The following is a 16350-nucleotide window of genomic DNA, read 5'->3' as shown; positions in this document are numbered from 1 at the left end:
TAGGGGATCTCCGTGACGGTGATGAATAGATCCTGGCTGTCGGGGAAACCAGCGTTGTAAGCGCTATCGCCTGCCTCGTCCTCCACAAACCCTTCCTCATCTTCCCCGTCCGTGAACATCGTCGAGGAACTGTCCGTCGACACTGTCCCATCATCAGAGTCCATGGTCACTGGTGGGGCAGTGGTGGCAGGCTCCGTAGCGTCCGTTGGCCGCTTTGATTTTTTGGTAGGCTTGTCTGGGGTCCTTGGTTTTCACGCGGCGATGCGTTGCATGACGGCTGTATCCTCTGTCTGTATCATGGCTTTGGAGACCTTCTCGTAGGTCTTTGCATTCCGTTCGTTGGAGCGCAGCTCCGAAAGCACAGACTCCTCGCCCCACACACCGATCAGATCCAAGAGTTCCCGGTCAGTCTATGCCGGGTCCCTCTTTCTATTCAGAGATTACATGAACTCCTCTGCTGGAGAGCTCTGCATTGCTGCCGGTGCTGCGGAGCTTGCCCCGATGTGCAACCAGAACGTCAGATTCAAACCGCCCAGACAGGAAAATGAATTCAAATTTTCGCGGGTCATTTCCTGTGTGGCTGGGCAGAGAATCCAAGCTCGGGCTGCTGTCCAGAGCGTCAACAGAGTGGTGCAGTGTGGGATAGCTCCCGGAGCTACTAAGTTCGATTTCCATCCACACCTAGCCTAATTCGAACTAGCCATGTCGAATTTAGCGTTACTCCACCTGCCGGGGTGGAGTACCAAATTCGAACTAAAGAGCCCTCTAGTTTGAATTAAATGGCTTCCTGGTGTGGACGGTTGAGCGGTTAGTTCGAATTAACGCTGCTAAATTCGAATTAAAGTCCCAGTGTAGACCAGGCCTCAGAGTTAGTTAGTACCTCTCAGTTTAACAGTACAAGGCAGCAGAATTAAACTGTTTTTTTGGGGGGGGGGCTTTTGTACTTGGGAACCCCTGGGTCAAATCACCCCCAACTTTGGTTCATTAATGCTACCCCACACTTCCCTGAGGTATACCAAATTTCAAAGCAATCTAATTAACTGTTCAGATTTTAGAGTACTTACAAGAGTTGAGTTTTAAAGCATATAAAATGGGAGTAATGGAAACCCACTAGCCGTTTTTCTGTATTGGCTCATGCACAATGTAAAATGTTCATTTTCTTGAATACCTTTCTCAGTTTGGGTCCTCCAAAATGTAGTGAGTGCCGTGCATACCTTGGGAAAAACTCAACAGATTGAGACCGTTTTGATCCATAGCTCATCAATAGCATGATCTCTGGGCAAGTAAATAAACCACCTAGGAACTTTAAAAAAAATCTATTTCAGGATTTATATCTCTGGAACCCATGGCATAAATGACTCCAAATTTATCTAGCCCTATCCTATGCCTGCCTGAGGCAAACCAAATTTCAAAGAAATCCTAATAAACATCTCCATGTTAGAAGACTTAAATGTTAACCTTTAAACAGATGTCATAATGCAACCTCAACTATAGTAGCACCCTCATGCCACTATAATAAAAGACACAAAAGTAGTTATCTGTATCAAGTGGTGACAGAGCCCTCTTTAGGCAATTTAACACATTATATATTTTCTCAAGTATTGTTATGTGGTATCAAGCTGGGCTTAAAGGAAGAAGGGAATGGTTTTTTTTCCTCCAGTTACCTTTCTTCTTTTAAACTGAGGGCATGTCTACATGATGCTGTGATGTGCACTTGAGGAGTTTGATTTCTAAACCATGCTAATGTGTTGTGTATTAAGAGGTCTGTGTAGACCCTGTTGGTTTGCACTAAAAATTCCCTAGTGTGCTTTAATGTAGTACTGTTTCAAACTGCTTTGTTAAAGTGCATAGGAATTTGCAGTGCACACCAGCAGAGTCTACACAGACCAATTAATGTGCAACATGCTAGAGCACTCTAGAAATCGCACCCCCACAGCATGCATTGCAACACTGGGTAGATAAAGCCTCACTATAGAAAAATGTGTAGTTTCAGACTTTACCCCACTAAAGTGATGGGATAATATGGAGGCATTTTCTTGTTCTCCATCACTGTTGCATAACCTTCTGGCAGAGCAGTTGTAGGTGCTGTTAATGTTGCAGATAGGAGTCCTTTCCTCTTTTTTTTTTTTTTACCTTCAGCATCTAAAGCATGACGATACAATGTTGCTGGCTTTTCATACTTTAGAACAGGGGTCCCCAACCTTTTTGGGTCCAGGGACCGGTTTTGTTTGCCGTACCCTCCGCAGGCGTGCCTGCGGGAGGTCCAGCTGAGCCGCGGGACGAGCGCTCCCTCCGCAGTCGTGCCTGCGGGAGGTCCGCTGCTCCCGGGGCTCAGCTGGAGCTTCCGCAGGCACGCCTGCGGGAGGTCCACCGGCTCCAGTGGACCTCCCGCAGGCGTGCCTGCAGAAGCTCCAGCTGAGCCCCGGGAGCAGCGGACCTCCCGCAGGCACAACTGCGGAGGGAGCGCTCGTCCCGCGGCTCAGCTGGACCTCCCGCAGGCATGCCTGCGGAAGTTCCACTGGGTCGGTTCGCGGCCCGGTTTCTAAGAGGCCGCGGACCGGTACCGGGCCGCGGACCGGGGGTTGGGGACCCCTGCTTTAGAATCATGCTTTGATTTACTTGCATATAAACTAGTGTGGCAGAGCTCTGACCTTGCCCCCGTGGGTCCTGCGCTTCTAGGCAGTTTATAGCAGTGGCTCACTGTGACCCTCCACGTAGCCCTTCTCTCTCTAGGGCCAGGGTTACAGTCTACTGAGCCCTTTTCATCATAAGCCAGCAAGGAGGTTGGTGAGAGAACTCCCACAGTCTCTGTTGTCCCTGGGGGCTTATTCAGAACAGTTTAGCCTCCTGTCCTGACAGGGGCCTGACTTCCCCTCCCAGGAGATGTTCCTGTAGTGGTGGGTTGGGGGGAACCCGGCCCCGCTCTCTACTCTGGGATCCGGCCCAGGGACCCTAATGGTAGCAGCTGTTGGCAGCCAACCTTTCACTGCCAGAGTTGCTACATTTCCCTGGGCTACTTCCCCACAGCTGTCCTGCTTCTCCCTTCTTCACCCTTACCTTAGGGCTCCCTTAATGATGGTTTGAGGGTGTCTTCATTAACCAGCCCTTCAGCCGCAGTTCCTCTCCTCTGGCTCCCTGGCTCTCCTCTGCCTGGCTGGAGTGAGCCCTTTTTATAGTACCAGTGGGGCCTTAATTAGAGTCAGGTGATCATATTAGCTTAATGGCCTCACCTGACTCTTTGCAGGTTAATTAGAGTCAGGTGTTCTCATTAGCCTGGAGCAGCCCCTTCTCTGGTCAGTCAGGGAACAGAAAACTGTTAATCCAGTGGCCAGTATATCTGCCTTCTGCTATTCTGTTGTACCCAACTGGCCTGGGTCTATCACACTAGATATTGTGGTTATATTCTGTTCAACCTAGATTTTTAGGGTACGTCCAGACTACTCACCAGATGGGCAGGTAGCGATTGATCTATTGGGGATTGATCTATTGCATCTCATCTAGACGTGATAGATCGATCCCCAAATGCGCTCCCATCGACTTTGGAACTCCACCAGGGTGAGTGGCGGTAGTGGAGTAGATGGGGAGAGCCGCGGCTGTCGATCCTGCACTGTGAGGATGGGAGGTAAGTCGAAATAAGATACGTTGACTTCAGCTACGCTATTCCGGTAGACCAGGCCTTATACTCTGCTCACCACTATAACATCTGAGCACTTGAAAGAGTAGAAAATTTCAAAAAGAAGGATATACCTGTGGCAATGGTTCTAAGATGTGATGTTTAGAAGCTGGGAGAAAAAAGCTAATGAATTTCATAGTACAGTTACAATCTGATAGCTCTAAGACTAGTACAGATGTGACGATAGATGATAATGCTAATATCAGGGAGAATGGTAGGTTTATCTGAATGTTTAGATGGCACAGATCATCTCCTATCGCGTTAGAAGCTGTGGGAAGGGATACATGAGGAGGAAACATCCATCCACAAGACCATCTCCCCCTCAACCCTATGGGACCATACCCCAAACATATTGGATACCATAGATCTGTGAGAGGCCAGGGCTGTTTGTGTGTGCTACATGTTTGTCCCCGTCTGTCCCTTCTTTTTTCCTAGCAGACCTACACTATCAGGGACTTCCAGCTGGCTACCATGGCCCCCAGGACCTCTGAAGATGGCTATGTGGAAAAGGTAATATAGTCTGGAGCCACATTAATTTTTGCAAGCTAATGTATGGGACCTGAGGGTGCCCCACGTTTGTTTCTCTGCCCCCAATCTGTGGCCTGCTCTGTTTCCAATTTTTCCCTTAGCACAGGCTCTGGACCACATGGAGGAAATCTGCTGGGTGCAGGTAGAGAGGCAAGACAGTGCTTTGGAAGGTGCTAAGCCTCCTTCCCCATGGAATGGAAGAAGCCACGTATGAAGGACTCCTCCATGACCAGGTCTACTGAAGTACAATATAGCATGTAACTGGGAAATCTTCTTTGAGGAGTGTTCATTTAAACTGTCAAATTCTCTGAAACCTTTTTCTGGTTCTGCTGTTTTATGTCATACTTTGCTATTGACTTTCATTTCAGTAATGAATAAGATAGAGTTAATAAGTGAAGTGTGAGAGGTGAAGGTAACTTGACATATCTAAGTAAAAATACTTTACATATTTCCAGATGTATCTAAAGCAACACAGATTCACAGGAGAAAAATGGCATTGCTCATATCAGAGTTCACATCTACTATAATGGCGCCTGTGCATTTTCTGGTAAGCTTAGATTGTTTGCAGGTGGGAAGCAGTTACTTTTTTTCAGTTATGATTCTACAAAAGCTTTCTCACAACACAACGGAATAATGTAGAGGAGAAGTTCAGTAAAGAAGGTTTAGATGTATCTGAGGATAACCTTCTGGCAGAACTATTCTTCCTGACATTTAGCGGTCAGTTTGTTCTATGCTGTGGTATTTTATTTTATACCAAACTTGAAAGCATTTTGCAGACACCCTCTGCTACTGTGGATTTATTCTTCTCTTTTCTCTTTGTCTGTAGACTGTCTTTTAGAATATTTGGTTTTTGTTTTCTGTTTTTATAGATGCAGTCCAAAGTGATCTGTGGACTTCATCAGGGCTAATGATTATTCATATTGTATATTTTTTCTGTTAACTTTTTTTTACTGATCAGTCTCTATAAATAAGATATTATTGGTGATAAGCTTTGAAAATTAATAATGTTTTACCTTACAAAAAGAGGCCATGTTTATACTGGCAAAAGAACAGCTTAAAGTATAGTCTCAGTACAGGAACTAATTGATGAATGTTACTTATCATTTTGTGGGAGCCCTTAAACGACTCCCTTTAAAAATCTCTCTTAATAAAAAAAAAAAAATAGTCAAACTTCAGTTTTTACATCATTTGTAATGTTTTGTGAATAATGTCCAGCTCGTGAAATATACATCAAGACTTATCAAGATCCTGACAATATCTAAATCTTTTAAAAATTGTATTCAGCAAACATGACACAGTTTATTAAGGAAAAACACTATATCTGACATTGGTGGTTAAGACAAAAAAAGAAAAATAAAATAAATACAAAAACAGTGGGATATTTATGCATAATGAAGAAAGGAATATTGCACAAAAGAGAGTGGAGTTGCCATGTTCAGCAGAGACCTGGAAAATAAGAAAAACAGAAGTGGCTGGCAGGGCATTTTCCATGAGTGCCCCTCAGCTGTAGAGATCTCGCCTCCCCTTGTGTTGACTATTATGGCATGTTGCAAAAAGCATTTGCTCTCCCTAGATTTTGAAGAGGAAGGACAATTATGAGAGTGACTAGTAGTAGAAGAGGTAGAACATTATTTTACATTTGATTTTTCCTAGGTTGGGGAATAGATGGAATTCTAGAACTGTAGTAACAATGAAGGGATTTCTTTATAGTATTTATAAGTGATGGCAAGGGTGCTTAGAGGGATGTGGACGGGTGCTCTTATATAATGAGTAATGATACCAGTCAGTGTACTGTCCTAGCCTCTTCCTGCAGACTTGTAAACAATACCACTGAGAGAATGTATAATGGGATGAGCATAAAGCATCCTAGATACATTTAAATAAATGTCCTGATTTATGCAAAATGATCACTAACAGATTTCCAATGCTTAAGTCATACAGCTAAAAGTTCTAGATTCTCCATTTACCAGCTCTTTGTTGGATAGCTTCTCACACCTACTATTGTTATGAAGAACAAAATGATCCAGTCACTTTTTTTTTTTAATTTGGCTTTTGAAAAACAAGACAGACAATGAGATGGTCTCCTGATGGTATGTGAAAATCATATAATTTATTCTCTATAGGCAGTGGACTTCCTGAGCCCAATTCTGATCTCAGTGACACTGTATTTATATCACTGCACCTCCATTGAATTCAGTGGAGTTACTCCTGATTTAAACCAGTGTAAGTAAGTATGAACAAAATCTGGGTTCATAGATATTTTTCTTATAGTGGTCTCTTGGCTCTGTCAGTTCTTTTTTTAAGCATGTTCTATCCAATAGCGAAGAAGGCATCACAATGCTCCTTAGAAAGTACTTTTTGCTTCATAATTCTACTTTCAGAGAAAGTTTGATTAAAGAATAAGGACCTGATCCTGCCTAAACAACCTATAAAGTTCTCATTGACTTCAAAGGGAGCAGAATCACATTCACAGTCAGTAGGCTAAAAATAAATTATTTTATAAAATGCCATCCCTAGGCCCTGCTGGAATTCCCTGAGGCTGAAAGAATCTCCAGCTGCTGCCTTAAAACAGCTTGAAGTCTTCTTTGTGCTGCAGGAGTACTACAAAGGGGACATCAGAAGGACTAGAGTTTGAGCCTACTAACTGCAGACATTGACCCAGAGAGAAGCTGAAAGCTTTTCAATAAGGAAAAATGAAACCTGAATTATGATATACCTTCCAGTTGCTGCCTTTGAATTTAAACTAATGAAGCAAATTGCGGTCAAATGGTTGGGGTTTTACGTTTTTGTTATAGGACTTAAAATAATAGCAATGTAAAAATAGCCCAAGGAGGAAGAGAAAAGAGACAATTAAAATATTCTTATAATTTATGGAGCTATAATAGGTCTATTAATATTATAATATAATATTATTATCACATTATAATTAACCAATTTTTAAACAGTAAATTGCTGACCTTTATCTCGCAAAGACAGAGGCATAAACAGAAAACTTACCCTATTGGCTTTTCAGGTTGCTTTGGGCTCTAAATAAAATTTAAAAAGTATAACAATGAACCTCCCCTAGCAAAACAACAAAAAACACCCCCAGAAACAAACCCAGAAAACAGCCCCCAAACAAAGCAAGTTTAATTTTCCTGTGAGTGTGCATTTGATAATAGCACTAGCTTCTAAATGTCAGATTTGTGGCTGGTCCCTTTGTGGCCCTGCCAAATCATTAGGTCACCTGGGCTTTGCCTCTGGCTTTTTTCACATGAACAGTCTGGGAAAAACTAAAGCATCAGAAAGTTTAATATCACTAAAAACAGTGACAAACATCAATGATATAGATTTGGCTTGAAAAACAGAAATGAAGGACCAACTGTCAAGAGCAAAAGAATGATTGCTGTGCGCGCTCTGCATGCCTGTTTCATTATAAATTGGCTGACTTCGAAATAAATGATTTTTTAAAAATCCCCCACAATTAACAGTTTCTCAGCTTTCAGAACAAACCTCTTCTTTTTTTTTATTAAGAATTTTATGGCTGAGAGTATTGGTCCATTAAAGAAGAGGTAGCCAGCCTTGCTCTGCAGGTTGGCATTTTCATCTTGAAACAATTGCGATTTAATGAGCAAGAAAAGAGCAATTTGAGAGTCGGTGTTTATTTTTATGCAGTATGACTATCCCAGTGGTTGCAAGACAATGTTTTTAATGTACAATTTAAAATGTTTTATATCAAATTGAACTCAAAATGGACACATTTAATTAAATCTGCAAGACTTTCCTTCTAATCCCATTAAATTCCATTATAAAAATACCAGCCTATAGCTTAAAGTGTTAAAGTTGTGTCTCTAATAGTTGTGCAGTTTTTTTTAATGCCAAGTCCAATTTAAAACAAAACACAGCTTGTCTTCCTATTTTTAAATCCCACATCTGTGCTGGAGAATTAAAATATTAGGATTGGACCCAAGACTGCAAGCTTTCTGTCTGCAGAAGTTTCTGTTACCAGCAGTTCTCATTATTTCATCCAGCAGAAAGAGGAACAAAGCCAAAATCACATGTAAGTGGAAAGTACCAGGAAAAGGGACTGATTTTTAAGGGCACTGTACAGAATGGGCTAAATCCAGCTCACTTGATTTGTCTGAATAATCCCACTAGTCAGTTAGCCAAATCCTGATATCCCCTACTCAGACAAAAATCCAATTAAAGTCTATTAGAGTTTTGCTTAAGAAAGGGCTTTGTATACATTAAGGACCCAATTGGACCAGCAGGGCCGGCCCACAACATTTTGGCACCTGAGGCGGGGAGCTCAAATGATGCCCCCATGCTCCCTTGCTTGGGCCAAAACTTTGAAAGGTCTCAATTCTGCCTTCTTCCTGCTCTATTCCTCTCATGGTACTGCTCTGCTACCTACCCCAATACAGGAGAACTAATAACTTAAAATGCCTTGTTCAAAAATTTTAAGTAACACTTAACTTTCAAATGCCTGAACAGCAAATGTAACTTTTCTTGTCTGCATAGTAAACACTGGCATTTTTATCTGTTTGAATAATCAAAGTGGTGCTTTCTGTGCCTTCTTGGTTGCAAAGATTTGAACTGCTTCCTGAAGGTCCACAGTCTGTGCCAGCTCATGCTCTATTGAGATGGTTGCAAGGCCGACCAGCCTCTCCTGTGTCATTGTGGAGCATAGATGTGTTTTTATTAACTTCAGCTTGGAGAATGTGCATGGTTACATCCATTTGAGATGGAGATATGGATGCTGCAGGAGCTGCCATGTCACCTGCACTCTGACTAACTGGAAGATCGGGCATCTCCTCACCACTCCCATCCTCACTGGGGCCAGAAGGCTCACCGTGAACATTTGTGTCTATGTATCTCAGGAGAGCTCCTTCCTGCTTAGATAGAAAAGCTTCCTTTGTTTTCTTTCTTTTTCTGAATGCTGCCCCAGAGGGGCATTTTCTTTTTTCACTCATGACTGCTGTTCTGTGCCAGCTATAGTGGCACTCAACACTCAGTTGAAGGGGACAAATAAGCAGGCTGGTAGCAGGGCCTGACTGAAGGAAGATATCAGCGCCTTAAGGGCCTAACTGGCTCCTACTACTTCAGCCTGTTCTCCTCAAGTGGGTTCAGGGAAGCAACAGGAAACAGTAAGCTCCCTGAGAAACTGGTGTTAATCAGTCCAAGTTCCTGGGGTGCTAGAGAGGTAAATAAGAGGCTCCTCCTCCTCTCTCTCCCTGCAGCTCCTGCTGCTTTCTGTTATTCCCTCTCACCTTTTCTCCTGCCTGCCTGTTATGTCTCGTGTGCTCTCCCTCCTCCAGCACAGCACTCCACCATCTCTGTGCATTTAGAGCAGAGAGAATACTTATGCACCAGCAGCAGACACAATTTTCTACACTCTGGGTCCTAGTGGTGCCCCCCCCCACAGTCTGGCACCTGAGGTGGCCACCTCAGTTTGCCTTATGGTAAGGCCAGTCCTGGAGACCAGTCTCATGAGAAAGACAGAGGTTCAACACATTATCTAGCAGCACTCATTCTGATACACTGACATCTTTTGGTCAATTAAAAAAAATTACATCATGTCCATTTATTCTTCTATTTACAAAGACCAGAAATCAAGTTGCTTTTCAACAACAAAATAGTCCATACTATATTTGAAAATGAATTTTAAAATTCTTGTGAGTTGACTTATCCAAGTGGATAGTCACCATCTGGACCTCTCAATAAAAAAAATATGCATTGAGCAACAAAACAAAATTCTAAATACATAGCTACATGTGTGCAATCTCAAAAGTTTGTTAGACCACAATCATCTTTTGGTTAAAAAGCATCAAGTTAAAATAATGTCATTTGTTCCTAGAGGTATGTCCAGTTCTTATGTACTTTGCCATTCTTACTTGAGGTATGAAAGCTCCTTCTATCCAAACAAATAGGACGCCACAGTCCTATGCAAACCCATAGGTGTTATAAGTGACTTGGTATATTATTGCATTATTGTTCATACTCTGAAGTGAGAGAATGTGGTTTCATTCATGAGACACTATCCAAATGTTAAACTCTCACAGTTGGCCTTTCTGAAAATGAAGTGTAAAATGTTCTCCAGATGTCCAACATAACTATTAGAAAAATGCCCCAGTTCAGTGCTGAGATATTTTTGGCATTTTTTTTAATTAAAACTATGTTGTGACTGAGATGCAAAGAATGTGTTCCCGTTGGCCTCAGAGGGTACGTCTACATTTAATAAAACACCCATGGCTGGACCATGCCAGCTGACCAGCATCTGATGCTTGGGCTGAGGGGTTATAAAATTGCAGTGTAGACCAGCGGTCCCCAACGCGGTGCCCACGGGCGCCATGGCGCCTGCCGGGGCATCTATGTGCGCCTGCGTACTGGCCCGCGAACAAGCATCTGCCAAAAAGCAGCATCATCAAGAGGCATCGCTGCTGAAATGCCACCGAAAAGTGGCATCACCAAGAGGCATTGCTGCCGAAATGTGACTGATTTTCAGTGGCATTTCGGCGGCGACGCCTCTTGATCTTGTCACTTCTTGGCGGCATTTCAGCGGATGCTTGTCCGCTGGCCACGGTCCTCAGTGGCTCGTTGTCCAGCGCCTGCCACCCAGGAAAGGTTGGGGACCACTGGTGTAGACATTCCAGTTCCAGAGGCTGGGCTCTAGCCCAAGCCTGAACATCTACACTGTGATTTTATAGCCCCGCATCCTGAGCCTTGTGAGCCCAAGTCAGCTGACACGGTCCAGCTGCAGGTGGTTTATTTCTGGGTAGATATACCCATAGATTTTAAGGCCAGTGGGGAATTTAGATCTTCTAGTCTGACCTCCTGTATATCTGTGTGTCTGTCTATGCAGGCAAGACCAAGACATATTGTTATATAGTCAGAGTACTACCCTGCTATAATTAGAGCTGGGTGAATTTGCTTAGGCAAATAATAAATAGTAACTGTTTCAACATTTCATCTTGAAACAATTTCATTTAGAAATTTAGTTAATTTTGAAAAAGAGTGAAAAACACCCAAAATCAACCTGAAACAAAATGAAAAAACAAATAAAAATTGTTTTGGTTTAAACTGAATCAAATACATTTTTTTGTTTGAATTTTTCATTTTGGTGAGAAACTGAAAAAAAATTGTTTCAGTTCAAACCAATCCATTTTTCCCCCTGAATTTTTTGGTTTGGCCCCCAAACAAAAAAATAAATTATTTGCTCAATTGTAGTTATAATACAATACTCCAATACAGTAACATTGCATGCTTCCTGGACTCTTTATAATGTATTGGAAATGACCCAGCTGATTCCAGGGCGTTACTGTGAGAACTGAAGGGCATCAGTTCATTTGATGGCATGCTACATGCACCACAAGCTTGGAGACAAGTGTTGTAGGAGTTCCAGCCTCTATGCTCCACAGACTCTTGGTGGGTTCCCATGAATGGTCACACAGTCCTAGTACATAAAATAAAATTCTTTACTTGGGCTGGTAGGAAAGAGAAGGTGCAAATACCTTAGCTACAAGTTTCAGAGGTTAGAGAAGAAGATCAAAGTAGTAGATCTAATTCAGCCACAAGAGGGCAATCCAATAGATGGGTACAAAAGTAACTCTGTCCCGTGAAAGCGACAAAGAGTCCTGTGGCACCTTATAGACTAACAGACTTATTGGAGCATGAGCTTTCGTGAATGAATACCCACTTCGTCAGACGCATGTAGTGGAAATTTCCAGAGGCAGGTATAAATATTCAGGCAAGAATAAGTCTAGAGATAATGAGGTTAGTTCAATCAGGTAGGATGAGGCCCTCCTTTAGCGGTTGAGGTGTGAACACCAAGGGAGGAGAAACTGCTTTTGTAGTTGGCTAACCATTCACATGGTATTTCTTAGTTTAGTTCCTGGAATGCCTCTCCATCTCATCATGAGAGGATAATTTAAGTACTGATCTCTAGATACCCCCAGCCAGAATTCAATCCTGTGGTCTATTTGAGGACTCCCCTGTCTTGTCCTTCTGTCATCCACCAGTATGTGGCTCTCTTGCTTGCAGATTGTTCCTGTATTCTGGTATGGTTGTTTTCTTAATTTACGATAGAGGTTACTTTGAATGAATGAATATGGCTAGTCTTTATGTACAGAAAACATAACATCTCATCCAATCAGCGAACAGAAAAAATGACCACCTGTCAATAATAATTAACCAGAACAGCATGAATTGCAAATATTCCAAATGAAATGTTTGTGAATGATCTGCAGGCAAACAAACAAACAATGCATCCTCCACCCCCCCCCCCGCAAAAAATAAATGTGGGACAATTTATGAATATTTTGAAGCAAAACCATAATGCACAAATTTTATGATCTGTTTGCAGACAATCTGCACGGAGGTAAAAGATGACATTCTTTAACAAAATTATTTCTTGTGAATTATTTGCACAGCTGTGTCCAAGACTGGTGAGGGGATGAAGAACTACTTATCAGCACAATGCTTTTCAGGGGTGTTGGGATTCCATGTACACCTTAAAATGTATTAATGCCTTGAATGGTTTTACTCCTCAACACTGTCCAGGACAGAACACTTTTTCTTTTAGATCCTCTGTGGCAAGCTGGGACCCCCACACCCTCACCATATGACTATAACTGGGATAAAAAAGAACTAGATAAATTCATGGAGGATAGGTCCATCAATGGCTATTAGCCAGGATGGGCAGGGATGGTGTCCCTAGCCTCTGTTTGCCAGAAGCTGGGAATGGGCAACAGGGGATGGATCACTTGATGATTACCTGTTCTGTTCATTCCCTCTGGGGCACCTGGCATTGGCCACTGTCAGGATACTGGGCTAGATGGACTTTTAGTCTGACCCAGTATGGCTGTTCTTATGAAAAAAATATCTAACTTGTTGGCAATGAACAGAAAGCTATACATTGTTTTAATTCAATTCTGAATGTTAATGCTTTGTATAATGTGTAATGCTTAAGATTTTGGCATGGTTTTTTTTATTAAAAATCACAGGCAGGACCTGGGCAATAAATAAATCATGGAAGCCTCAGCCCGGTGGCACGGGGCTGACTGCCTGAGCCCCGTCGCAGTGCAGCGGGCTGACTGCTTGAGCTAGAGCCCTGCTGCTGAATGCGGCTGAAGCCAAAGCCAGAAGTCACTGAGGTCTGTTAAAGTCTCAGAATCTGTGACTTCCATGACAAAATGGTATCCTTAATAATATGGTTTTACTGCTACCACCATTCTTGGCTTTTTTTCTTTCTGTGCTCTTCACAGAACCCTCCCCCTTGGCAATGAGATGGTTGTGCCTCAAAGTGTCTTCCCTGTATTAAACCAGGATGAATCTCAAATGTAGTGTAGAGGACCAAAGCAAACCTCACCACTCTACTTTGGACCTACATAAGCCCGAGTTCAATCAAGCACATGAGCATGTACTTTCAGCATAGGAGTAGTTCCATTGGCTTCAGGTCTTACATACGTGCTTGGCTGGAATGGGGCAATATAATCTGTGGGCAGGGACTGCACATAGATTCATAGACTTTAAAGACAAAAGACTCCATCTTGATCATCTAATCTGACCTCCTGTAAATTGCAGGCCACAGAACGTCACCCGCCTACCCTTGTAATAGACCCATAATCTCTGGCTGAGTTAATGAAGTCCCCAAATCATGATTTAAAGACTTCAAGTTACAGAGAATCCACCATTTACACTAGTTTAATCTTGCAAGTGACCCCGTGATCCATGCTTCAAAGGAAGGCTCTCTGTCAATATGACCTGGGGGGAAATTCCTTCCTGACCCCAATGATCAGTTAGACCCTGAGCATACGAGCAAGACCTACCAGCCAGACACCTGGGAAAGAATTATCTGTAGTAAATCAGAGCCCCCCCATTTAGAGTCCTATCACTGGCAGTTGAGGAAATTCGCTACTAGCAGTCACATCCTGAATGCACCTCATGGAATGTTGCAGATGACTATGATGGAGGCAGGCAAAGCAAGGCCATGGATCCATATGTATGTGGATATAGTGGTCTTGGTACTCCACTAACTGTTGTAGTGGGGCTAGAATAGCAGCAATGAGTGTGGGGTGGGGGTGGAGACCCCACAGTCTGGTCCTAGATCAAAGGAGGATTTCATCTTCCCAGACCCTCCATACTCCCTCCACAAAGAACTCAAGTTATTTCAGTTTTATGCCAGAGAAGGGAATTTCACCTTTAATAAATAAACTAATATGTTATTTCAACAAATACATTGTATGTCCACTGGATTCAAGGATTATCAATGAATGTGCTTATTTGTTGCAGGAGTGAAATTACAACACAGCACTACACTATTAATAATTGTTGTTATAAAAACTTTATGTTGTGCTGTAAAGTTATATGGTGCTTTCCCCAGGTCCAAAGAACTTGCATATGTGCTTATAATTGCCTTTCTTGACAAAACCCTCAAGGCAGGTGCTGTTCAAAGAAAGTTGTTTTTTTTAAAAGAGTTTAAGGAAGGCTGATTGAAATGCTTATGGAAAGAAGAATGTGCTGATACTATGTTTAAAATGAACAAAGGGAGGCAGATTTGATGGTACTGGGCAGAAAAGGCCAGTTCCCCAGGGGTATAATTAATAAAGGCCTTGATAATTTGCTGTCTCCAGTCTGAACTTAGGGATATTTAGTAAATGAGTACCTGAGGGCCACGAAATGTGAGATGGCATATAAGGAGAATAAAGATCAGTTAAATAAGAGTGGCTTTAACCATGAAGGACCTTGTAGGTTAAAGGCAATCTTTTTTATATCATTTTGGGACTTTATGGGAATCAGTGTAATGGTTCACAAGAAATAGGTGAAATATGATAACACTTTGTGTTGGTGACTAACCTTGTCTCAGCATTTTGAACCATTTAATTTTTTTTTTCAGGACAAGTTCAGGTACACCATCTGGTATGGGTGATAATCAGTACATGAGGTGAGAAAAGCATGAACAAGCAAAGTCAGCAGGAGAAGGCAAGGATTCCAGTCAGGTAATATTTCTCAAATGACAAAAAAAGATATTTTCCCTCTCTGATTCCAGACAACAGTTGGGAATTCAAGGTGACACTGAGTCTTTCTTAGTAAATGCTGAGGCTGTTACTGGAAATTGGGCTAGGAGTGTGTCATCATGCAAGCCTTTGAGTAGAAGCTACCCAGACTCAGCTTTAAAACCTGTATCACATTTTAAAAAATTGTTTTCTTTGAGTAAGAGAAGCATTGAGCACTGGCAGAATCTGTGGGCAGGACTTCATAGAATCTTTCCTAGAGCTTTTCAATTAATTGCGCTGTATCTCCCCTCTCCAGAAGTTTCGTATCTCTCTGCATAAATACTTTACATGAAAAAGTATTACTCTAGTGTTACTACATTTCAAAAAGAAGTGGCAGGGAAACAGTCTACATTGTCTATGCCTGCATGGTAAGATGTGTGCGGGGCAATTTATAAATGCTTAAAATACTACTGATGATAGATAATTTCATTTACAGTATATTGCAAAACCAAAGCAAACCAGACACCCAAAACAGCAATGCAGATTTGTGTTTTTGTTTTTATGAACAGATTTCTGCCTGCAAATCATGTTTCTGTCCATGCTATAAAGTTAATATCCAGATTATGATCAATATTCTTGGTGTTAGAATAAAAGTTGCTGTTAGAATAAAACTCAGGGATTCAGTGTGAATTGTATGTACTTAGTACCTCTCAGGCTTTTAATCATTAGCCTGTGCATCTGTAAGTAACTAAAATAAATTGATGCTGGTACTTTTTGCTTTACCTGCATGTCCTGAAATGAGTCAAATTTTGATTACACCTCATTAATCTCTCTTCTTCTTTCTTTCTGGATCTCCAGAAGCCCATCATTTCTATTCAGCTGCAGTTTTGCATTAGTGAACACTGGATGGGCCAGTAGAAAATGAGGTTCTGCTCTGAAAAGTGGCTCCATAAGAACAGCATAGAGTGAGTTCTACATTTATTGCCTCTAACGTGATTTTCATACCAATGTGTTCTGTTTACAAGTGAAATATATTTTTTCTGACTGCCTGTCCTGCAATCTCAACTAGGGATTTGAAATGTGTGACTGATTGGAACTTAGTAAATCAATGTGTTTGGTACTATAAAAGGAAGAACAAAATCCACCTAATTCCTTCATTGTAATATAAACTTATTT

At 42.0% G+C, this 16350-nt stretch overlaps 1 long non-coding RNA gene across 1 annotated transcript; it reads left to right on the top strand.

Annotated features, from left to right (window-relative positions):
- Positions 1 to 4627: 4627 nt before the first annotated feature.
- Positions 4628 to 16137, top strand: LOC123372206. Its single transcript, XR_006580168.1, has 3 exons — positions 4628 to 4748; positions 15075 to 15177; positions 16033 to 16137. It is a non-coding gene; the product is annotated as an uncharacterized LOC123372206 (long non-coding RNA).
- The last annotated feature ends 213 nt before the right edge of the window (positions 16138 to 16350 follow it).

Source organism: Mauremys mutica, chromosome 6 (genome assembly GCF_020497125.1).
Source record: "Mauremys mutica isolate MM-2020 ecotype Southern chromosome 6, ASM2049712v1, whole genome shotgun sequence".
Lineage (NCBI taxonomy): Eukaryota > Metazoa > Chordata > Testudines > Geoemydidae > Mauremys > Mauremys mutica.
Note: the sequence above shows the minus strand (reverse complement) of the source record. Positions and strands in the feature narration are given on the sequence as shown.